Raw genomic sequence first — 24901 nt, 5'->3', positions numbered from 1 at the left:
TTGCTGGCAATAACTGATGAAGTGTCTGTATCTTGCAAGGATGCAGCTTCAAGATTCCGTGCAGAATGTGTCGAGTCGAAATTTCCAAAATCCCTTTTACTCTCACAGCTTCACATGCACTGCTACTCCCTGTTGATGCATCGGCTGCCAGATTTCTTATGAAACTTTGTACAGAAGGGACGCGGTTAGCACTGACGTAGGGTCTGCCACTTCGTACACGATCTTCCAAACTCCCTCAAAACCATCTACTAAATCCAGTATCCCATTCAATGAAATAGGGTTTTTATTCGTCTCGATTCCTTTCATCATGCGGAAATTAATTTCGCAATGCTTTAGTCGTGGATCAACAGCACTTACAGAAAAGTTGAACCACAAATGCTCAATCCGGAAACGATAGCAGGCTGCTATAATCGAATGACAGATCCATTTTCAACCATGTAGTTAACTTTATTTGCACAAACAGTCTTTGTTTGGCGTGTCAGTACCATTTATCTGTCATTTTTTAATCACTTTTATGGGGGGAAAATCCAGAGACTTTTTAAACATTTCTCGCAAACCACAATTTTTTCGAGCAATACTTTTTTTTATTGTAATTTGTTGATATATAGCGCACCGTGTATTTGAATTCAACAGTTTTACTCTCTCGTATACGAAGCACAGAGAAGGGACAGGGTGCGTCATGAATTCATGCAAATTTCAAAATTCATAATAAAACAAATAATGTTAGAAAATAATTCGATTTGTGCGAAAATTATCAGTGACATTGAACGATTTTCAATGTGTAAAAAAAAAAGAAAAAAAAAGTGATATTTCTAAAGCTTTCTCGCATATTCTAATAAAGGCGTTATCCCAGAAAATGCCTTGCACCTCAATATTTACAAAATTTCATTTTGTAACTATTCAAATCTGCAAATTTGATGTAAAGACCGTATACCAAATTTCAACCGTCTAATTCAAAGCGTTTTTTAATCATCTTTGTCACAGACAGATGGACATTTCCCAGAAATGTATTTTTCGATCTCAGGAATCTCTAAAATGTGGAGATTCGTCAAAATCTCCAGTTCAAATTTTTTGACAATTACTATATTTTCTTTATACTACGTATACGAGAAAGTAAAAAAACAAGTAACCGAAACAGGAACTCACACGTCATACTGAAATGTTTCATATAACTCAGACAAACACAAACAGGAAAAGGAATAGATCACCACAGCCAGACACTGTGCATTTATTTCAAAGCTAAAGACATTCAACATGACCACTAATGCAAGGTATTTATATATGAGTGTAACATGTCGGTATTGATGCTACCAATGGTCCGTCGAATAGCATCTTTTAGTTCCACAAAAGTGGCTGGGGAGCCCTGGTACATACTAGACTTTAAGTTTCCCCACAACCATGTTAAGTCTGGTGATCATGAGGGCCACTTAAACTTACATTCTCGACTTACCACTCTGTCTCTAATGACTTCACATGCACAGTGGAGAGGCGCAGCATCCTGTATGAAGATGACAACAGGAACAGACACACACACACAAAGAGAGAGAGAGAGAAATCGCAGAATGAAACCGCAAACAATTGCATAAGGGCAATGCAGTACTGAAGGTCTGGTGCCTCCCAATTAATTTGCGTATTGGCATTAATTATACAATCAAAAGTAAGTATTATTCGGCCACATGATCCATACAACCACAATGGTGCAAGCCCTTTTTGTGTCAGCACTCATGTAACATCTGAAAGGTAATAACTAGTGAATTCATCTCTACTTGCCGATAATAAGATACAAGAATACGTCAAATCAGCGAACGTTCTTTTTCCCAGGGGCGGTAGGCCTAGAGCGAGTGAAGAAAGTGTTGAACTCGTTCGGCAATCGTTTCAATGGCGCCTTACTAAATCAACTCGTCAAGCATTACACGAACTTCAAACACCGCAAACAAGTTAGTTACGAATTTTTCATAAAAGGCTGTAGGCTTATAAAGTTCAAATCGTAGCAAATCATAGAGCAGTGATTTTATTTGAAGTTGCTAAGTAAGCCATCCAAAATAGGCCTCTACATTTGACACTGGACTGGTAAAGCGAGAAAGAAGGGAATTGTCAAATAGTGCTTTCTAAAGGAAAAGTTCATATTAAAAAAATTAAAATATTTAAAAAGAATCTATAAACTAAGTCAGCAAGAATTTTAAGGCAATTTCGAAAAGTTATTTATTTGGAATATCAGGAACATACAGATATTTAACATTTTCAATCGTGAATCAGATATTTGATCTTTATTTCTATGAAGCAAGCCTGAGATACACCAGCGAAAGCAGTTGCAACTTGCCCTCCCCTTTCCAGTATCAATTAAAATTTGATAACAGTATTTTTGGAGAAATGAGAGTGATTGCCATTAACATGAATTACCACTGTACAAGTTGTAAGAAGACACATCTTTATAAATACATTTTTTCCATTACATTACGCATAATTTATATTTTCCCGCATTAATGATACACACAGTCATCAATGCACGAATTGTAGATAAGGTGCTTGTCGGTTTTAACGACGACCAAAAAATGCTAAAAAATTGGCGACATTTTTCTTGGTGCTGTTTGGTCGCCATTACAACCGTCAAACACCATATATAAAAAACCAAAATTACTTAAATTTCAAGTATCATGCGCAAAAACAAGAATCATGCAATTTACGGCTCCGAGTCTCCACGCATTCCGTCTTCGTTGTCGTAATAGCTGATTCTCTCTGAAAGATAAACCATATGGACGCTGGCTTCACTGGATGCAGATGATGACTTCATTGTAATCATCATATAGGGAATCATTTGTCAACACCAGTTCAGCAAATGATTCCTTTTGCGAATCATTTGTCAACACTAGTTCAGCAAATGATTCCTTTTGCGCTGATATTCTTTAAGCCTCATTTCAATGTCTTCAAACCTATTAAAAAATAAAAGTAAATCAGGTCCTCAGCTTAATTCAAAGATAAGAAGTTTATGAAATATATATAAATAAATAGGTTTAAATAGGTTTTTCCTGAATTTTTGGCATACAGTGTTGGCCAAAATTGTGGACACTTTTGAAAACCTTTAAGTTTTCTAACTTCGTATGTTCATAAAAAAATGTTATGTTTCACAAAATGCAAAATCTTACATGTCATTTTAAAGAGAATTTAATGCTGATTTCAATACAAAATGAAATAATCAAATACTTGCAAAACAAAAAAAGTTACGATTTAATCTGAAAAACAAACAGTGATGAAGTGGATTGTAATTTCTAACTTTCCTGAACAATCACTGTTCTTGTTCTGGGAACCAATCAAATGTTAATAATTGCCAGCAAAAGCTGATATCATGTTTAAAGTTGGAACAAGTCAATATTATGCTTTGTTCTGTAGAAGGAAGACTGCTTTTTATGCAATCAAACTACAAGAAATTTTGTTAAACTTTTTAATATTTAGTAGCAATTTTTGTAAATATTTGTAAACAGTTAAGAAGCAATATCATCAGATAAAAGAATAGATTGGATACCTAGAAAGAAAACTAAGATTACTGTTTACAAGAATGTGGTCTTTCCTATGCTAAAATTGCAAGACAGTTGGGTAGGTATCTGGTTTTGTTTACGATATCAGGAGACAAATTCAATAAAAAAACAAAGCAGGAAAAGGCCGCGAAAGTCGCACCACATCTCTTGACGACAGAAGAATAAAATAACTCCATCTCCAAGACAGAAGAATCAGAGGCCATCAGAAGTCAACTGAATGATGTTGGTGGTTTTGTCAATTCCAGAACAATCAGAAGATTATTAGATATTGGATTAAAAGGCAGAATTCTGCGAAAAGAGCCTTCTCTCAATTTACAGCAGCATATAAAAAGATTATAGTGGTCAAACGAGAATATTAATTGGCCAAATGATCAGTAGTCACAAGTTATATGGGGTGATGAAACAAATATATTGTTATTTGGTAGTGATGGGCGAAAATATGTAAGATGTAGAAAAGGCGAAGAGCTGCATTCCGACTGCATTCAAGCAATTGTGAAAAACTCAGTGTTATGATTTAGTCATGCATTAAATGCAAGAAAATACACAGACACTATTCAAGAGCCAAAACTTATCTTCAATCAGTGATCTTTTTCCCAACATCGCATCATTTATTTTTCAGCAGGATTCAACTCCTAGTCACACAGCAAAAATATCGTAAAAGTTGTTTAGTATAAAAGCATTGAATTGCTGGAATTCAAATGACATTGAACTGGCCAGGAAACAGTCCTGACCTCATTAATATTAAGAACAGGTGGCACCGTTTGAAAACTCTCGTACGAATGAGGCGTCTATCAAATATAATAGAACTAACTGAGGCTATAATTGTTTCCTGGCATCATGTAATAACGAAGGAAGAACTTTAAACTCTAGTCAGCTCAATGAAGCATTTATGTGAAGCTGTAATAAAAAATAGACTACTCTACTAACAGACTGCTATAACTGTACTGACAACATACTGCAATCATCAGCTAATGTATCTCGATAATTATTGCCGCTCAACTTTTTGTATTGCAAATATTTGAATTTTGCATTTTGTATTGAAATCAGCATTAAATTCTCTTTAAAATGATATATAAGAGTTTGCTGTTTGTAAAAAGTAACATTTTCTATAAGCATACGTAATTAGAAAACATAAAAATTTTCGAAAGTGTCCACAATTTTGGCCACCATTTATATATGGATTGCAATGCTCAGTTCAACCCTATTTAAGAATAAATGATAGATTAGCTTTCTACATATATTAAAGATATGAACAAAAAAAATTCTGCGTGACTTACCAAAGCAATTTTCTTGAAAGAATAATACTGAGTTCTTTGGTGTGAAATCTATTTAAATAAAAAAAAGATCAATTACTTTCAAGCTTATATAGTTATGCATTTCATAAATAAATAAATAAGCATTCTCTGCATTACTTACTTCAGATGCCAAGTATAATATGAATTATACAAATAATAATAATTAATTCTAAGCAACTTACCTCAATTCATTTCTTGAAAAATGTTGAACTTATTCGTTGATTCCTTACCTATATAAAAACGAAAAGTAAAAACGATATTTATGGAGAAAAATTATACAACTATAAAGTTATGATAAATAAATAAATAAATGTGAATTACTTAACTCTTCGAAAATAACGCTTATTCTGACGGCTTCACTTTGCATCTTCAGTTCATATCTGTTTACACACGGATACAAACGAAATATTCGATTTCGGAAAATAAATATACGGTCATTGTAATACACTTTTAATAAATTTATAATATTAAATTTACCTTTGATGAAGACTGGAGATCTGACGAGGATTTCAAGAAGAACCTGAAAGAAATGCAATTTGATAAATATCTAAATAATTTTAAATAAACGAGTAAACAGATTATTGTTACAAGAAAAAGCGGATATCTCAAAATTGACAAAATCAATTAGGATAATCAGAACCGAATTTTGCAGGTAATTATATCTTTTTAAAATGACCATAGGAAATCGAAGGAAATTAGGCCTATAGTTTATGCACGTGCATATTCATGCTCTGGAAAGATCATTATACAAAACCTTTGTTTTCAAATCAATTTATTAATTAGTAGCCTCAGTTGAAAGACGTCGATAATCATTCCGGTATGCTCCCATCTACGCTAGGAAATGTGGAATAATTGGGAAGTGTTTTGGCTTCTACAAATAGTAACAAACTAATTTGAAGAGAATTTACTTGAAATTATAGGAAAACCTACAAATTACCTTAAAACTTAAATTATCTCCCATTCACAATTATTCCAAAGTTTGCTTTTTAATCGCTTTTCAATAAAAATATATCCTGTTGCATGGAATATCATGTATAAACTATCATACCAATTTAATATTTTCAATTTAGATTGATTTATGTTCACTTACCATAATTATGGCTACCTTCTACACCAAGGAATGTAGAATAATTGGGAACAGCTGTTTTGGCTTCTATTCATAGTAAAACTAATTTGAAAAGAATTTATTTAAAATTATAAAAAAAATCCTACTATTTAATTAGAACCTAATTTATCTCCCATTTACAACTATTCTAAAGTTTTTTTTAAATTGTTTTCAATAAAAATATATTCTGTTGCATGGAATATCATATATAACCTATCATACCTACTTAATATTTACAATTTAGATTGATTTATGTTCACTTACCATAATTATGGCTACCTTCTACACCAAGGAATGTAGAATAATTGGGAACAGCTGTTTTAGCTTCTATTCATAGTAAAACTAATTTGAAAAGAATTTATTTGAAATTATAAAAAATTCCTACTATTTAATTAGAACCTAATTTATCTCCCATTTACAACTATTCTAAAGTTTTTTTTAATTGTTTTCAATAAAAATATATTCTGTTGCATGGAATATCATATATAACCTATTATACCTACTTAATATTTACAATTTAGATTAATTTATGTTCACTTACCATAATTATGGCTACCTTCTACACCAAGGAATGTAGAATAATTGGGAACAGCTGTTTTGGCTCCTATTCATAGTAAAACTAATTTGAAAAGAATTTATTTAAAATTATAAAAAAATCCTACTATTTCCTTAGAACCTAATTTATCTCCCATTTACAACTATTCTAAAGTTTTTTTTTAATTGTTTTCAATAAAAATATATTCTGTTGCATGGAATATCATATATAACCTATCATACCTACTTAATATTTACAATTTAGATTGATTTATGTTCACTTACCATAATTATGGCTACCTTCTACACCAAGGAATGTAGAATAATTGGGAACAGCTGTTTTGGCTTCTATTCATAGTAAAACTAATTTGAAAAGAATTTATTTGAAATTATAAAAAATTCCTACTATTTCCTTAGAACCTAATTTATCTCCCATTTACAACTATTCTAAATTTTTTTTAAAATTGTTTTCAATAAAAATATATTCTGTTGCATGGAATATCATATATAACCTATCATACCTACTTAATATTTACAATTTAGATTGATTTATGTTCACTTACCATAATTATGGCTACCTTCTACACCAAGGAATGTAGAATAATTGGGAACAGCTGTTTTGGCTTCTATTCATAGTAAAACTAATTTGAAAAGAATTTATTTAAAATTATAAAAAAAATCCTACTATTTCCTTAGAACCTAATTTATCTCCCATTTACAACTATTCTAAAGTTTTTTTAAAATTGTTTTCAATAAAAATATATTCTGTTGCATGGAATATCATATATAACCTATCATACCTACTTAATATTTACAATTTAGATTGATTTATGTTCACTTACCATAATTATGGCTACCTTCTACACCAAGGAAAGTAGAATAATTGGGAACAGCTGTTTTGGCTTCTATTCATAGTAAAACTAATTTGAAAAGAATTTATTTAAAATTATAAAAAAATCCTACTATTTAATTAGAACCTAATTTATCTCCCATTTACAACTATTCTAAAGTTTTTTTTAATTATTTTCAATAAAAATATATTCTGTTGCATGGAATATCATATATAACCTATCATACCTACTTAATATTTACAATTTAGATTGATTTATGTTCACTTACCATAATTATGGCTACCTTCTACACCAAGGAATGTAGAATAATTGGGAACAGCTGTTTTAGCTTCTATTCATAGTAAAACTAATTTGAAAAGAATTTATTTGAAATAATAAAAAATTCCTACTATTTAATTAGAACATAATTTATCTCCCATTTACAACTATTCTAAAGTTTTTTTTAATTGTTTTCAATAAAAATATATTCTGTTGCATGGAATATCATATATAACCTATCATACCTACTTAATATTTACAATTTAGATTAATTTATGTTCACTTACCATAATTATGGCTACCTTCTACACCAAGGAATGTAGAATAATTGGGAACAGCTGTTTTGGCTCCTATTCATAGTAAAACTAATTTGAAAAGAATTTATTTAAAATTATAAAAAAATCCTACTATTTCCTTAGAACCTAATTTATCTCCCATTTACAACTATTCTAAAGTTTTTTTTTAATTGTTTTCAATAAAAATATATTCTGTTGCATGGAATATCATATATAACCTATCATACCTACTTAATATTTACAATTTAGATTGATTTATGTTCACTTACCATAATTATGGCTACCTTCTACACCAAGGAATGTAGAATAATTGGGAACAGCTGTTTTGGCTTTTATTCATAGTAAAACTAATTTGAAAAGAATTTATTTGAAATTATAAAAAATTCCTACTATTTCCTTAGAACCTAATTTATCTCCCATTTACAACTATTCTAAATTTTTTTTTAAATTGTTTTCAATAAAAATGTATTCTGTTGCATGGAATATCATATATAACCTATCATACCTACTTAATATTTACAATTTAGATTGATTTATGTTCACTTACCATAATTATGGCTACCTTCTACACCAAGGAATGTAGAATAATTGGGAACAGCTGTTTTGGCTTCTATTCATAGTAAAACTAACTTGAAAAGAATTTATTTGAAATTATAAAAAAATTCCTACTTATTTCCTTAGAATTTAATTTATCGCCCATTTATAACTATTCTAAAGTTCTTTTTAAATTGTTTTTCAATAAAAATATATTTTGTTGCATGGAATATCATATATAACCTATCATACCAACTTAATATTTATAATTTAAATTCCACTTCCCTTCCCCCATTTTGTTGGTAAAAGTCAGAAAATATATTTTCATAAAAACAGAAATCGTTGAATTTCATGACACAAGAGAAAGAAATATCCAAGATTTTGAAACACTTTAAAATGAGTAAGGACTAGTAGCTATAAAATTTAGTAGTAAAAAGTCTCATTTCCAGTAGAATGTTATATTTTCTATTCAACTCAATTTCCTAAAATGTCTTCAAGTGGAAACTATCATCAACTATCACAATAAATTCTAATTTAATTAAACAGAGGTAGAAAAGCAGGTCTTCATTCTAGCACTTTTAACATAATCGATCAAAATATAAATATTTATTTGAAAAAGAAAACATAGATGACTCGAGAAAAGTTACTTCCTCCAACTTCAATAAGAATTTCCACTTTTTATTGAAAACAATCAGACATCAACTTCCGACTCATATTTCCGCATCTCCTTCCCTGATGTTAATTTTTGTTTTTGTTTTTCCCCCATAAATTATAAACAGCTTCAAATTATTATTTATAAAGAAAATTCATTCGTGAAAAGTAATATGAAGTAACATGTGACAGATTTTTTAGAATCTTTCTCGTCATCTTTATATCCTATAGATCCCAGAAATACGTAACTTCTGCATGAGAAAAATTATTTTAATTCACTGGAAAGCCATATCTTGAATTTATTATTCAATATTTTTTATTTTTTTTTATTTTTTGTCGATTAAAAAAACGTTAATCATTTATTCTGAATCGTAGTTATAAATTAAAAACGAAACTCCCTTCATTTGAGTAATTCTAAATCTCCTGTCATGAATGTAAATACTATTTCTACATTGGATTTCAATGTATGATACAGTATAAACTCTGCAAAGGTAAAATGTTTATAATGATGAATACAGGAAGTAAAAAGAATAGATTTCAAAAGAAAATTGATTGATGGTCATCTTTTCTATACAGTGGCAGTTAGTGTATAATCTGTGCGGGATGATAGTCTATAATTAAGTAATCCATTATGAGTAACTTAAATGAGGCTGTTTTTAATTAGTTTTCCATAGATTGATTAACAATTAATAAAAATTATAATTACACTTTTAATTTAAAAATTGACATTTTAATAAAGAAATTAATTTTTATTAAATATTTAATTTTACAACAAATTTGGTCAAGTACTTCTGTTATTTAAATTACAATGAATTTAACCATGAATGCAAATCACTATCTGCAATAAGGAAAAGAAAGATTTTCTTTCTCATACATTTATAAATAAGAACTGCATGAAAATAAAAGACTAGTAAAAATAAATAAAATAACAATCAGCCTCCTTAATATGCACAAAACTTTCTTATGCAGTTCAAAGAAACTGATTGAATCCCTCAGGACCATCAATACATTATTGCATTCGTCAGCTCTAACTATAATTCTCATATAAATTTGTAATGGAATAAGAAACAAACAGTTTCTTCTAAATCATAATACAAATTGCATTAAATTTTAGACAAAGAGCACATTTTTAAATACAGTACAGTATAATTTTTGTCTATAAATACAGAACAAACACATGCAATTCCATCATTAATCATTAAAATTCCATTAATGGGTATTTGTAGAGAAAGCATGACTAACCTCCCTTTCTATACAAGTGGCTTTGCTATATAAGTGGTATGACAAAAGTAACTTTGCATTTAAGATATGCTAAGAAAACTGAACCTTTTAAAAATTGGTATTTAAATTATTTAAAAAGATTTAATGGTATATAAAAATTTAAAGTTGAAAAACAAATACAATCGTGGAATAAATTAAAAAATTAAATGTCAAATTAAATGTCAAAATTAAATGTCAGAAAATGTCAAATTTAAGGTGACAGTAACAAAGATGCCAGTAAAATTTGTTATAATAATTTAAGTACTACAGCCATGAATAATTTTTGTACTGTATACATACAATATTCTTAAATCTAAAAAAATAGTAATAACTAAAATCATCAACAAAATTTTATGGCTAAAATCAGTAATGATGAAAAAATACTGAAGTGATTTTATATGGTAAAAACATTTTTGGACATATATATAGGATGTACTATTTACAAATGTTGCTAATTGAAAAATAATAAATATGATTTTTTATCACCTTTTACTCAAGATTAAGAGTTTAATAAATGAAGATTCAAATTTTAGATTCCATCGTATGACAATTCCAAAAGAACAACATTTTCACCATTTCCTTTCCAAAGCCCAACATTCTCATGAATCTAATGTTTTAGTGCCCATAAAAGTCAATTCATTTTATTTGCAAAGTTAATCCATGAAGCAGAAAACAATTTCAACGAAAAATATTGTTAAATAAATAAGTCATATATTTTGTACACTATATTAAACCAAGCCTAACCCATTATACTCAGATACGAAATAAATCACATATCAGATTTAGGTATTTGAATATTAATTGCACGCCATTGCCAAACACAATCAATAAACTAACATGATAATGATGGCAAAAATTGTAAGCAAGCAATTAATACACAAGCAATCAGATGTGTATACAATCCGACAGCAAAACAACAACTGAAAATTTCTGAATAACTACCGTGTAAAGGAATTATATTGCATGTTGCATAAGCATAACGCAATACAACTTATTGTTTCTTGGTAAATTTTTTTTCAAAAGCACAGTAAGAAAAAAAGCTACCGAACCGCAATCAAATTTATTTTAACGTTATGTTTTACAAAGACAATTTTCAGGTGAACAGAATAACAGACAAAATATACTGCTTTACATTTTTGATACTGTTTTGGCTCAAATGCTTTCATAATAAAGTATTCGTTTCTTCATGTCTATTAAGCAGATATAGGATTAGACATTTATACATTCTAATTCCATATGCCAAGATTCATATTCATGTGTCAAATTTGATAGCTCTAAGTCATAAGGACTGAGCTGTAGAGCACAAACAGACGTATCTCCTTATTATGAGTAAGGATGTAAGTTGCATTTAGATAGTTTACATGAAATATTTTGTTCACATATTTCTGAAGTTTACTCATGCTGGTAATAAATCTAATACAAAACAATTTCTAAAATATAAAAAAGTATTTTACTGGAAATTGATTATATGTAGTTTTTATGCAGTGTAATAAATATGAAGATGAGCAAAAAATTATCTTCAATTATATAAATAAATCCCACATCAAACTGGGAATAGAATGTATATCTTGCATTCAGCATAGTAAAGGAGAGTATTAAAATATATACCTTATAGAGCTTTATTTAACATACAGAACTATTATAGAACTTCATTAAAACATACAATCTTGTCGTATTTGATTTTTAAATTGCATTTGCCAATAAAATATGAAAGTTATTCACGGATTTTTTTTCAAATTCCTGAAGACTAATACAATGGCCATTTGGTTACATGATTTTTTTATGAAAATTTTTATTTTAAGACAATGTTTTTTCTTCAATCAAAAGCAAAAAAGTTTATTAAAAAATCCTTCATAATGAATGGGAATGTATATTTAAAATTGTTTATCATTTTATTCTTAAACAACAATGATCTCATAATATGCTGTAAAAAAAAAGCACTGCAAACGTTATTTTTATATTTATAACATTTGAGAGGTAAGAGAATATTTATATGATAAAATACCTATTTAAATTTTATCATACCTGAGAATTTTTTAAAGATAAATCTTATTTCATTTTTTAACTTAATTTTATATTTAATGATTGTCAATAGATTATCATCATATTATATAATAAATATATATTTATTATGATGATGAGTCACATCCCTGTATTAAAATTCGACTTCACTTATTTTATGTGCGTGTGACTGGACTTTAAATTCTAATGCTAGCTGTTCTTTTACAATAAGTCTATTTAAAAGGCCAATTAAATGGAATCGGAACTTTTGCGCTCGGTAAATCATTCCCTACCCCTGTTGCTGTCATAGGTTTACTGGGATTTGGACCTTTGGCAAGAAAACTTGGCGCGGGTGACGGTTTTTAGTTTTCCATAGCTGCATTTCCGGTCGGGCTTATTGGTAATAATGGAATGGCGCTAATTTTTGTAAAAATTTTATTTGATTTTTCATTTATGTACATACATTTATCTTATCATTTATCTTATTATTATTAATAAGAGCCTTGTTCATTGCTCCGAAAAATTAATATATATGAATTTTCCCAGAAAATTAATCTACATATTTTTATCACTCAAAATTTAATAAAATAATTAAATAAAACGCCAAAATGATGCACTGCCTTGAATGGTTCCTGAGAGGAGAGATCTAAGTGCTAAGTGTAAATATATTCATGTCTCAAAACAATTTGTTAAATAAGATTCAAAGGTTAATGTAAAAGGATAAACATGTAAACGGATTACAAAGGGTAATTGAAAGGACCTATGAAAAAATTTAAAATTCTTAATTCATCGGGGCTTTTATTGATTCCAGTAACATAAATTGTAATTGTTTAGTTCATTTAGACCATTTTATTAGTAGATGCGTGCCCCTGATTAAAATTGACTGATGGGCGCTGATTACAGTGACTATCCAATAGATATATAAACCCTGTTTACCTTAAATTTAATTGTTTGATTTAATTAATAATATAGATATTGTAAAAGTTCATAGAAATCTTTTCCTCCATTTACTTTTTAGAAAATATATTTCAAATTTGTTCGCTTCATACAGACACTAGCTGAAATTTACACTTTTATATATTTAATTTACAATAATATTTGATTTATGTTTTTAATTTGAACTTCTTTCAATGTGATGGCAACAGGTGGATAACAGCTAATTTTTTCCCATTGACGTGCTCATGCAGATTAAATTTTATTTTTATTTTGTGCGAAGTACATTGTTGAAAAATATGGTTAAAATGTTTCTTTAAAAACACGTTAAAAATCGAAACTTAATTTGTAGATTAAAGCATTGGTATCATTAAAAAGATAATTTTTTTAGCTTTATCTTGATGCAAAAATCAATTTTGTGTTTTAATATTTTCGGAAGTTACAACGTTGTAATTTTTAGAAAGTGTATCCATTTTTAAATCTTGTTACTCCTTAATGTAACAAATTATTGTATGTATAAGGGTCAATGTCAGTGAAATGAATTAATATTAGATAAGTATATTATCTGTAATGCTCATAAACAATGCTGATTGAGAAAGTTTTCGTATTAGTTGAAATTTAAACACTTTCGTTTTTCAAGTTCCCATTTTTTGTTGAGATTACTGAAAATTAAAAAAGATGCATTGCGCAAAAAGCGGAATAGTATACGGTTTTAAGAACAATAGTAAATGTTACATGTCCAATAGAATTTGAAGTTAAATATGCTCTTGTGAGTAAGCGATCAATGACAAGTTAAGTAAACTTTAGCAACCATAAATCTGAATTATAAAACTAAGTTGGCCATTGCTTTCATAAAAACTTTTAAAAAAATGCTTTTTAATGTGTATTAGCATTTGTGTAACAATATATTTTGCAACTATTTTTCTTCAATTCATGGTTATATAGGAGTAATCATAATTTCTATTTCGAAAAAAGCAACATTACTACCAAGTTATTCAATGAATCTCTCAAAACTTTTTTTTTTAAATTTTAATTACATACAAATGAACAAAAAATGCTGTTAAGCTTTCAGAAATGCGGAACAGTCTTGACTATGCTGAATGTCAGAGAGATAAATGTTTGCAGTTAGTTTATTTTTTTTATTTCTTTATTTATTTTTGTTAAATGTAAGTGACCATATTATGCATATTGTGAATGCATATTAAAAAAAGAATTATTTAGAAATTATATTCATTTTTTTTAAATTCACCTTTTTATTATTTTCATATTATTTTTTTATGTATAAGTAAAAATTATAACAATTCCTAGATGAATATTCAGTCTGAAATATTCCAGAACTTTAATACGAAATAACGAAATATACAAAAATTCAATTTAATTTTGTTCGTTTCTTTCTCAATTAAACCTATTTAATATTTTTTGAATAAATAATTTACTTATAAAATCCGAAAAAAAATTAGGGACATTTTATTAAAATTCGCTGTTAGTACTAAAACTATTGAGAGAAAGGATTGAGCCATTCTTTTGGGATGAATCCGAGGTCTTACAATTTCATAGGCACATAGATGTTGGCCGATTCTCCTGGATTGAAAAATTAATAAAAGCAATTATTGATAAAAATAAAATCGTGTCAAACGAAATACTATAAACATTGAATTACTCCTTCTAAATTACAGAATTCGGAAATGTTAATTAACAGAATTATAGAGAGCAAGTAAATGTACCAAAATCGAAGTGCTTCAATAATTAATCAGCGATGAGTTCTATGTTCTAAGAGCCCTTCTAACATTCACGCGGGCCTCAGTATGATTTTCTGTGCAAGCAGAGAAAATCTAAAATATCCAACTCAAAGAGTATTTTTTCCAAACAAGTTTGGGTGACTCATTAACCCCACAAAACCCCTCTCGTGATGTACAAAGACAGTGACCTCTTCAGAGAGTAAGGGAAAGTTTTATTGGTTAATCGTTTTATTGGGGGTGGTTAATGGGTCAGTTGACCGCACAGTTTGGCGTACATTGTAAAATCGCCAAATCTTACATGCAAAGATAAAGTTTATAATGTGGTAGTCTTTCTTGACACTTGAGCGGAAAGGGGGAAATTTATCGAGCGCAAGTGACATAGAAGCAATTAAATATCCCTTATGTAGAATATGATTCAAAATCTGGGTAAAATGGACAATGGTCAGTTTATTCTCCTTCTTAAATGTGTATATAATTTTTTTTTTTTTTTTTTTTGTTATACAGGGCTGATTTGTTCCAGATTCTTTACCACTTCGAATTTAAAATTTTCCACAAATTTACTATTATCATGTAAGAACACGATGTTATTTTGGTTAGGGGGTTTTGAAGCTAGAAATCGCGTAGACAATGAATAAAGCATAAATGGCAATTTTCATCATCATCTTTTAATCGCATATATATTTTTTACCTGCTTTTACCAGTACTGCATTATTATTATTATGTACGCTTCATTGAAAAAGGTTGACTTGATTCTACCAGTATTGCTGTACTATTACGTATGCTTCTTTGATAGCAGACGTGTTTTTTTAAAAGGTTGATGTAGAACTATGACATCATAGCTGTTATTTTCATGGAATGTAATTTTTTTTCGGAGGAAATTAAATAATTTAATTTTTATAATATGTACAAAAAAACTTCACTCGCGTTTAATAACAGGTTTAATAAAAGTATTTTCTCTCCCCCCCCCCAATAGGGAAATATCACTTCATTCATTCTTAAGTGGGAAACATTGAAGGATTTGACTCCTGTTCTAAGATTAATCCGTTAAAAAACCGTTTTATGATCTCAGAAATTAGAAAATAGCAATTTGTGTTCACAAAAAAAAATTTTTTCATAAAAATTCTATATAAATTAATATGTTAAAAAATTTATTGGTAAATAATTTATTATATGAAAATCTCATTGCGACGGAAACGCTCGTTATTCAGCTTCCAAACGTGGCATTCCTTTTTTGTGAGAACATGATGTTGTTTTGATTAGGGGGTTTTGAAGCAATGCATATTGATTTTGATATAATGCATATGCTTAGATACCAATTCCATACTTATGAAGAAAATTCAGAGAAATTAATAAAACTGTACTTCTAAGGATTTTACATCCTCAAACTTGTTTCATAGGCAATTCGCAGCCTTAAATATATATATATATATTATACATTTTTGATACCAAGCTCTTTCCCCAGAAATTGATCTGTGATTAGGGATTTTAAAAATAATAGTAAATACATTTTATTTAAAATTTTATTATATACTGTTATGACTACAAGGGAGGGAAGTATTAACATGTTTATTCAATACTTTTGTTTTGAGGGATAAGATATGTGATGGTTAAAAAATTATTTAGTAAGTTGCTCACATTTTTTTTCCCTAGAGTTTTCTAAAATAACTTAGTGACAGACTTTGCTAACTTGTATGGTAAATGTATACTTGCATATACCGAAAATCCTCATCAAAAATGTTATCTGTATACAATGCAATTAAAGATTTTCCCCATCACTACAACAACTACCTTTCCTATATCCAAAAATATACATACATTTGTTACAGGGTTTCACACCCTCAATGTTGAATGAAATTATAAAGTAAAGCTAGATAAACTAATTTCTTAGATATTTTATGAAAATTATACCATACAAATATAAACATGTTTATGAGACAATTTCAATACATATGTTTATGAGAATATATTTTCTAAAATTAAATCATATTTCTGCTATTGTAAGCATGTAGAAATTTTTTCTTAATATTTTACCTTTCTTATTTCATGTCATGTCAACTATACTAGTGTAGTACATATAGAATTTAATTACATTATTCAGAAATAAGCAAACATTAAAAATATTTTCTTTTTAAAGAAAACGTCACTTTTAATATTTGCTTATTTCTATATATTGCAGTTAAATTAAGGGATTTAACCACAATAAATATTTTTCTGGAGAATGTATCATTTTCCTTGGACTTAAAATTTAAAATCCTAAAGGAATAAAAATTCTTTATTTCTCAACTGTTAAATAAGTGGATTAAATACAATAAGTGATAAATGGAACAGAGTTTTGATAAACTTGGCTTGAATGTTTTTGCCTTGGCGAGAAAGCTGATATACAATTCTCATACTCTAACTTCCAAGAAAAAGATTGTTCTTTAATTCTTTTCAATATATTGCATTATTTTGATAAGAATTATACAATATATTGGAAATAATTAAAAAAACATGCAATTTCTGGAAAAATTTAAGCTGACCACTTTCACATAATGTTACCATTAAATCTTTCTACTGGTTTATTTTTAACTAGCCACCTTTGGCGACCAGCCGGTTCGCCAATCTTAATGTTCGTTAAAATTTTAATAATTAAATATTTTATGCAATTCCAACTTTAATAGATTCTTCAGGAAAATATTTTAAAACTTCAAATTTTGATAGTCATATAATTCATTCATAATATTATAAAGGCCTTCAGCCATAACGTGATATGTATCTCTCTAATTTTCTGTTACCCCTCGTAGAATTTATGCTTTAAATTAAAGTGTAAATGATTAATCTGCAATTAATATAATAATATTTTTTACTGAAACAAAGCATTTTTTTTAATAATATGATTACTGATAATAGAGTCACTGAGCATTTAAACTTTATGGGCACTAAAGAATATCTTTCTTAATTTATGTAATATCTCAAGAATTTGTCAACAAAATTTCTCAGATTCATCATGACCAGATAGATTAATTAACAATGTTTAATTTTAAATGCATCAAACACTAAAAAAATAAAATGAATCATTTAAAATAATCGGTCTAAAACAGGTTTAAAAAAAGTACTTAAAAAACGATGGACTTAAAACTATAAGCATATACAAAAAAATATATAACTAACATAAATACAATTTAATTACAAAAGCATGCAACTAACCTAAAAATAATTTAAATCATACGTTGATAGTGGTTGTCATGACAACAATCAGAACAATGCGCATGCGTGAAGTTTCTTCGCCAGTTAGGTAACGCAAATGCGTGAATTTTTCTACGCCAGTTGGGGTAACGCTATGCAGATTATACATTTTTAATTTCCTTTATTCTGTGTTATTTTAATTCAAAAGTACTTCAGAATGAATCTGAAACATGGATTAATTAACAATGTTTAATTTTAAATGCATCAAACATTAAGAAAATAAACAGAATTGTTTGAAATAATCCGCCGAAAAATATTAACCCTAGCCTCATTACTGTTGGGAGAAAAAGCCTTACTCATTTGGAGGTGGGGAAAATGGAAGATTATTTTGGCGGAAAAGTTGGCGGTGGGGAAAATGGAAGATTTTTTTGGCGGGAAAGTTAGTTTTTAATTAATAATTAAAATTCTAATTAAAATTTCAAAAAAAGGGACCCCAGGTGCACATTCCCGACCTCTAAGGTATACATGTACCAAATTTGATAGTTGTATGTCAAATGACCTGACCTGTAGAGCGTCAACACACACACACAAACACACACATTGAGCTTTATTATAAGTATACATTAATTATCTTTATTCGAGCTTTTATTATTTTAGTCCACGTGGATTTAAACAAATTCAAAATATGGAAATGAAATGAAGATAGAATTTTTATGTCATTTTTTTTTCAAAACTGGCAACAATATAATTGCTGATGCTAGAAATAGACAAAATTAGAGGTTAAAAATCATTTTTTAATCCTTAACTTCTAAGCAATCGAAAAACTTTAAATAAGAAAGTTGTCCGCCTTAATGGGGTTCTAATTTGTTTCATTTTTCTATCTCCAATATTAAATAAGTTACAGGGAAGTGAAAATTTCAACACCTCACCATTTTCACTCTGTTTAAGTTAGATGACCCATTTACAACTCAAAGTTTTTTTTTACACTTCTTACAACATATGTCAAACCAGTTAAAATCCAAACAAAAGTATTCTAATTATTGTGTTAACAAGATAATATGGGGAAAGTAATATATATATATATAAATTAACTACAATATTACCAATGTTAGATGTCTCAGACAATCATGTTTCCAATAACACTAACATATATAAGATTATTAAATTAACATGGTTTAATATCTAGGACAATCAGACACTTAAAAATATTTTGTCATGGGCATAAATCATGAACAAAAAGTTATGTTTAAGAAATTCAATTGAAATTAAATGCAAACAATATTTTGACCAACCAGCGGTTATAAAAGACGTCTTATAAATAATAAAATCCAAAATTTTAAAATTCTAAGACATAATTTTTTTTATTGGCTATATTTTTATACAAAACTTTGATGAACGGAATTGCGCTTTCTAGTATTTAGATTTTATTTCCAAATAATTCAACTAACAACGTTCATTTAGGTGTGTGTAATTTTATAAAGATCAACTTCCTATCAATATTTTAGAATTCTAAAGTATCACCATAAAATTTTAAGATTATAAATTTTGTCAGCAAATAAAAATATTAAATATTCTTATCATTAATAAAAATTAACATCAGCGTTTCAAAACATAAAATCTTACTGTTTTTTATACATACCAGTAAATATTTAAGTATTTCAATCATCAACATTAACAGATTAACGAAAAATCAAAAGGCATGGAGCTGATAAAAATAAAAACTTAGTGGAATCTTAATAAAGTAGCCGGTATCAATTTTTTTTATTATGAATCATAAATTTTATCATCTTAAATTGCTAGTTTTTTAGAATTCTTTTAATGTAGGTGCACTTGACATTTTCAGTAAACAAGCACATAAGATATTTAATTAAATAAAAAAAAAATTAAGCCATCGATTTGGTTGACACGGGTAAAAAAAATCTATACCATATTCTTTAGTTGGGCTATAATGTTTTTTCATTAAAATCTGCAGTTACGTTCATTTCAATAACATAGTTTTTGAAATCAAAAGCATCCACATTTCTTAATTTCAAGCAGACATTTCGAATCATTTCCATATATGCAGCATTAACAGTACAGAGCAGGAATCTGACACAGAATCATGGTGGATTGAAAAGTCTCCATTTTCCCTAAACATTAGAAAATTCCTGTTTCTACCTATGAGCAAATTTTGGTGCAAGCCCTAGAGTCTAGTTACTGTGTATAGAATATGTGAGATGCTGAATGTATAAAAGGTAAAATCTGTATTCCTTCCTCTTGTAGAGAATTTTTTAAAATGGGAGGGAGAGGGCGCTGATTCAAGTGATACATTCTGCTAAACCCACTAAAGGGTTTTTGAAATTGATTTCTTTGTCAGATTTCAATAATTACAAATACATCAAGAAGCAGAAACGACAACAAAGGAAAAATTCTTGGAAGTTGTAGAGAATTTATTAATGGAATGTAGGTGGCAAGATTTTTCTAAAGTTCTCAAAAAAAAAAAAAAAATGACATACAGAATGTCAGATTTGAGAGTTGCTTCTTCCTTTTGTTTTAAAACCGCCCCCATCATCAAAGCCACAAAAACTGCTTCAGCATAATCGAAAATATTGGAATCACTGCAATAAATCGATGATCTAATTTTAATGCAGTGAGAAGAAGCACAGACGAGATCCAGATATAAAAATAAAAGACCCTCGAGGAAGGGAAAAAAAAAAAAAAAAAAAAAAAAAACGTTTAAAAGCAGCCCCCCCCCAAAAAAAAACTATTATATAGAACCTCTTGTTTTAGGGTTGTCGGATTGAATATTCGTATCTCCGTCTTTTCCAATGGTACGTCATCCCTGCCATCTTCATACGAAAAAAACTATCAGATTGAACTCGCCCTTTGTATTTTCCCCTATGTTCTAAGGCTCTGAGACTTCCTTAAAAACGGCTCCGACGTAGTAAGTCGTCAGTGCGTCTCCCTTGACTGTAATAAAAGAGGCAGGTCAGCTGCTTGTTAGGATCATTTTGTAGTTTCCACGGAAAATAAGAATTTGGTAGGCCTCACGTTTCCATTGGCATACAATTATTTGTTTCATTTTAACTAAAATTTAAATTTGTTTTTAAACATAAATTTGCTAAGCAAAATGTGTGTTTTTTTTTAAAGTTTAATAACAATAATGTTTAACATTATAAATAAATTTAAAAAAAAAACCCTATCTTTCAGTTACGTGTCAACTCTGTCTTAATAGTGTCCTCAATAAATAATTTTTATGCGTCAAATTTTGACAGGCAAATAATTCTTATTATTTTAGAAGTTTTGTATCGTTCTGTTCATTGCATTATATATTTTCCTAATTTGTTGCCCTCATTTTTTTACATCCCATTTTATAAGAAAAAGCAGCAGTTAGAACTGGCCTTAAAGTCGGTTGGACTGATTTCTTCCAAAAGGGCCCCCAAAAGTGGAAAATGTTTTTATTTCTCTAAATATCGCACCAAGACGCATACTTCCAATTATGAAGTTCATTAAATAAGGTAATCAATTGTATGAAAATACTTTGGCTTCTGCAGAAAAGGCTAAGAAAAAGATGAAAAAATTAAATTTTTATAAACCCGTCATAGTATCAATGTGTAATTTAACATAACTTTTATCTTACATTCGTTTACGCACACAAAATTTTTTACATTTCTATCTACAAAATTTGCAGAGATCAGATCACATTAGTTTTCAATGTTTTTGGAAGAAAACCTTTATTTCAGAATGTAAATTTTATTCAGCCCAGAAAAACTATCATATGTACATATTGTCTGGTAGTATATCACCCAATCATTACGACTTCAAATAAATTTGCTAATCACGTATAACGTTGTTCACCTTGATTGGTCGACAGATGCAACTTCCATTTTATAAAGAAGGGAAGCGAAACTTCAGAAACTGAACGTTTGACATATCTGAGAAGTAATACTCAACAAGAAAGTAAACATTTTTGCTCGCACTTGTGAGCTTTCTAAAGGGATGGCATACATATGACAAGAAGGAAAGTAAGGATACTATGACGATTTAAGTTATATATAATCGTATTGCCGGCCTAGTTGTAAAAGAATATAAATAAATATTCTTCCGGAATAGTAAAAAGAATATGTATAAACATCGTTTTCAGTTTCCAGCATTTTTCTAGGCAGGGTGTTCAGCGATTAAAAATTGCAGGAGCTTTCCTTCCTTGGAGAGGATGAGACATCATACATGTGATGCAAAAATTTATAGTTTGCCTTACTTTTCAGGCTAATTTTATACTAGATTATGAACAGTCAAACCAGAACTCAACATTCCACAATCAGCAGAGTAAAAAATGCTTCAACCTAATACCTGGCGTTCATACAGAATACAATTAAAAGATCGAAGTCTAGAATTTTACGATTGGGCCCTTCCTTAGGTAAAATCAAATCCTTCTTTTCTGAAAAAATGCAGTTTCGGCAATCCAATGTTACTTTAACTAGGACAAAACTATCAATTTTCGAAAGGTGAATATAAATTCTTCATACAAGAAGTTAATTATTCAATGACAATTTTCTGTAAATATGTTATGTATTTTATTTTTAGAAAACTCTTTAGTTGGTTCCATTTGGTAGCCCACAGATTAATTTTGACTGGCATTATGTCTGAACTAAGGGATGAATTAGCTTTGTGAGAAAATGTTCTATAGATTTGTGCTGACGAATTCTAAAGATGTCTTTATGTCATAGATGAACTCGATCGCATACGAGCAAGTACTGTTAAAAGGGTACAGCTTTGCATAGACGTTGAAGGTACTAATTTTGAACAAGTGTTTTAAGCATATCAATTAATGCATTAACAAGCCATTTTTTTAAAAAAATTTTTATGAAAGTTAATGCGTGATATTTTCTGATTTTGTCCTTTAAATAATCTTTCGGGATATGTATATTATTATAGAAAATAACAACGAAAGTATCGCTCAAACACTGCTTAGTCATGAAAGAAAAGTATAAGGCAAAAAATTTGTCTTTATTATCTCGTCCATTTACAGATAAGAAGCGTAAATGTGCATGTATGGATATAAGAACAATATTTCACTAATTGGCCCTTTTTCATAATATGGGCTGTATAAAAATTTAATCTTTCTTTTTATTATCCTCTCAACAGAAACCAAAGTTTTTTTCAGTTTGCCAAAGTTTGTTCATACATTTTGATATCCTACTTGATGAAACTTTGCAATAAGAATATATCTAATTGCAGTTGTAAAGGAAATAAACGCTTGTTGCAATTTTTTGGAACATCCTTCCTGTATAGATATCATTATTCATATGATTAACAAAGGAACGATAATCTTTGAATGCTTGTAAACAAGTAGAAAAACACGTTATATCCTGAAAGAAGAAATTTTCTGGACTATAGTTTACTATAATAATTTTATTCAATATTTTAATGATGAGGTTAAATCCTTTTTTTTTGGAGGGAGGGGGGTTCAAAGACTGCTTAGATTGAACTTAAATTCATTGCCTGAAATCGATGGTCAAATCAAGGGGATTATTATATCGCTAAGGAAGCAGTTATAATTATTACCAGTCCTCATATATTGAAACTGGCACAAGCTAAAGCAAAAAGACATAATCCAAGAATATTAAAAACATCAATCAGTACAAAGCTATAGCTGTGTGTTTTTGTATTGTAACGGACAAACGAATAAAATTAAAAAAAAAAAAAAAAAAAAAAAAAACGATACAGTTTAAAACATGTCAAAACTTAATGTTGTTGCATGTAATGTAATGTTAAAACAAAAATGTCAAAATGTTCAAAAAATGTCAAAATGTGCCGATATGAACTTGAAAATAATAATAATAATAAAACCTTTATTGAGAAAATTGGAAAGAAGAAAGAAATTGGTGATGCAAAAAAATTGGAATGTAATTAGAGGAAGAAATTGGTGATGTAATTAGAAGAAAAGTAAAGAAATTGGTAATATAATTAGAGGAAAAAATTTCTTTAAATGAACCGAAGATACAACTTCAATAGGCTATGTTTAATTTTACTTTAAAACGCATTTCTCAAAAAGTTCATTTATTTTTAAAGATAAACTATCAAAAGAAATCTACTGTTTTCGTTTCATTAAAATTATTATTATTTTGCTATTTTTCTTTAAAACCAGCAGCAATGGTCTTCCGAAAACTTTCTTGCATACTTTCTAATAAAGGCGTTATCCTAGAGAACTGCTTGCATGATACTGGCGTTTTGGCGTGAATTTAGCTCTTTTACCGATTCTATCGAGTCATCCTTGGCGATTAATCCCCAACATGTGTTTAATAACAACCGAAAACGGAATTTCTGTTCTATACAGGTTTTTCAAGACCGACTGAAACAAAAATTTGACACAAAACTACATTTGTAGTTTTGATGATGAAAGATGTGATGTATTTAAGTTTATTGTGAGTTTGAAAGATGTGATGTATTTAAATGATTCCTTTTTTCAGCTTCAGCTTTATATGTTTCTACAAGTACAGACCGACAGACGATCAAACCTTTGTTAGATTTCCTAAGGCGCACATACTAAAGGAAACCAATGTAGTTTTTTGTTAGTTTCTATAATTGTATCTGTAACCAAGATTTAAAGCCAAAACATACATCCTGTCATAACCCGAAAATTCAGTATTTTAAATCAGAATCATCAAATTTCATACGAAAAATGGCTTCTTTAGATAGCTATTTTTTTTTTTTTTTTTTTGAAAAAATCCTTGAGGTCATTTTATAAAATATCCTTTATATATCAG

The 24901-nt window shown here is 28.8% G+C and overlaps 1 protein-coding gene across 1 annotated transcript in view; it reads right to left on the bottom strand.

Moving 5' to 3' along the window:
- The window catches only part of LOC129988161 (uncharacterized), a 59209-nt gene that overhangs the window by 26576 nt on the left and 7732 nt on the right, over window positions 1–24901 (bottom strand). The window contains exon 2 of the mRNA XM_056096314.1: window positions 5306–5348. The gene's annotated coding sequence lies outside the window, so the exon portion shown is untranslated. The remainder of the gene's footprint in view (window positions 1–5305; window positions 5349–24901) is intronic.

The sequence above is a fragment of the Argiope bruennichi genome, chromosome 10 (genome assembly GCF_947563725.1).
Source record: "Argiope bruennichi chromosome 10, qqArgBrue1.1, whole genome shotgun sequence".
NCBI classification, from domain to species: Eukaryota; Metazoa; Arthropoda; class Arachnida; order Araneae; family Araneidae; genus Argiope; species Argiope bruennichi.
Note: the sequence above shows the minus strand (reverse complement) of the source record. Positions and strands in the feature narration are given on the sequence as shown.